The following is a 1,824-nucleotide window of genomic DNA, read 5'->3' as shown; positions in this document are numbered from 1 at the left end:
CTTTGTAGGCGATTATGGTCGATGGGCTACGCGACCTGGCACCGGAGGGTGGGCGAGTTGGTTGGATGGGCTTAGGTGGTTTTGCAAAATGGTTGTGTGGTGTTGTAGGCGATTAGGGTCGATAGGCTAGGCGACCTAGGACCAAGGGGTGGGCGAGTTGGTTGTAGGGGTTAGACGGTTTTGCAAAAAAGGTGTGTCATGTATGTAGGTGATTTGAGTAGATGGGTGTCGGGGGCGGGCGAGTTGGTTGGACGGGCTTAGGCGATTTTGCGCAAAAAGTGTGTGGTGTTGTAGACGATAAGGTTCGATGGCTAGGCGTTGTAGCACCCGAGGCTGCGCTAGTTGGATGGTCGGCTTAGGCGATTTTGCAGGGTGTGTGTGCTGTTGTAGGTAAGAAAAGTCGGTGGGTTAGGTGACCTAGCGCCGATTGTGGTGCGAGTTGGTTGGATGGGTTAGGCGGTTTCAAAAGTGTATATAGTTTAAGGCAACTTTGGATTGAATGGGTGGGATTGCCTGATTCTGAATAGGACAGGTTCTAGGCTCTTGTTTAGCATAAAAAAATGTGTGAGATTTCCTAATTCTGAATAGGACAGGTTTTGAATAAATTCCGTGCTAATCTAGTTTGCAGTTTTTTTTGCCTGATTCCCTACCTAAGGCATGTAATAATGCTGTGAAAAAAATAAAGAAAAGCAAAAAAAATGTGTGGTCACTACCTTGCCATCGTATTGATCTGGGGAGTCCTCCATCTTAAAAACTGCCATGCCAGGGATGGTGGGAAAGTTGTCCTTGCCTAGTTTTCACTATTTCTGTTGCCTGCAGAGAAGCAAAAACGAATGGATTATTTCATGACTTCTACATTGAATCAGTTTCTCATTTATTTCCACGGGGAAAAATCTAACAAAAGCACATGCAATATACATAAGTAATCGACATGTATAAAAGATGCACTCTGCTATCTGCTAAAAAATGGAGCAATAATTTGGCTCCACAGACTATGCAGTGCTTGCTATCTGCTCAAGCATTGTGCCAAAAAATGCTAACATTTCAGGGAGCAGTAAACGAGACTCTGAAGAAATACTAGTACGTTCAGAGCAAAAATCTTAACTCAAAAAGCCTGCATGTAGATACACCAAAAAACAGCAAACCTGCATCCGCAAAAGAAAATTCAGTTCCGGAAAAAGAATCCACTAAAACATGTATGTATATTTCTGGCAATGTTATATATCCACTCTAAATAGTCTCTGGTGGATCAGCTCGAAAAAGGGATCCATCGCGACAGAGAAACATGCGCACTGTAAACTTGCCCCACAACCTGCTGAACATCAACCGCAAAACAGAGCCACATTGCCCGGCTTGCCACTGAATTGACGACTGTAAGTAGTAGCATTGCTTAATTCTGGAGGAAACCAAATGCTACAAAAGTGCCCACTGTAGGTGCTAACATTGCCTACGAAAAAGTGCTTGGGGTCATCAGGGATGGGGGAGGGAAAATCTGGAAACACTACGCTGTAAAAAGTGAAGTGAGAAACATTGCCTGTAAAACTAAACTTGCCTGTGAATTGCTACAGATTTGCACGCAAAATCTGCAAACAATTGCCCATTGTAACATGACATTTGCCTACCTATTGGTGGAAACAAACCTACAGCGTACAAAGCACCTGTCATGGGATCGATTCCTTGCTTGGATGCAGTACATAAAAAATCACGCGAGAAAATTCCTCGATATCAAAACCGAAAATCGATTTTGGTTGGTATTCTGCGCACGGACTTGCCGGGGCATCGATTCCCCGTATCCTTACTCCTCTGCCGGCATCCCCGCCGTCG

General features: G+C 44.5%; 1 long non-coding RNA gene across 2 annotated transcripts in view; it reads right to left on the bottom strand.

Annotated features, from left to right (window-relative positions):
- Positions 1-1,824, bottom strand: part of LOC119270525 — a 5,708-nt gene that overhangs the window by 3,271 nt on the left and 613 nt on the right. The window contains exons 2-3 of one of the 2 annotated variants that reach the window (XR_005134159.1): positions 1,106-1,145; positions 714-813 (exon numbers count right to left, since the gene is read on the bottom strand). This is a non-coding gene — a long non-coding RNA (uncharacterized LOC119270525). The remainder of the gene's footprint in view (positions 1-713; positions 814-1,105; positions 1,146-1,824) is intronic. The other variant, XR_005134158.1, reaches the window with a different exon arrangement.

This window comes from Triticum dicoccoides, chromosome 3A, assembly GCF_002162155.2.
Source record: "Triticum dicoccoides isolate Atlit2015 ecotype Zavitan chromosome 3A, WEW_v2.0, whole genome shotgun sequence".
In the NCBI taxonomy this organism is placed as follows: domain Eukaryota; kingdom Viridiplantae; phylum Streptophyta; class Magnoliopsida; order Poales; family Poaceae; genus Triticum; species Triticum dicoccoides.
Note: the sequence above shows the minus strand (reverse complement) of the source record. Positions and strands in the feature narration are given on the sequence as shown.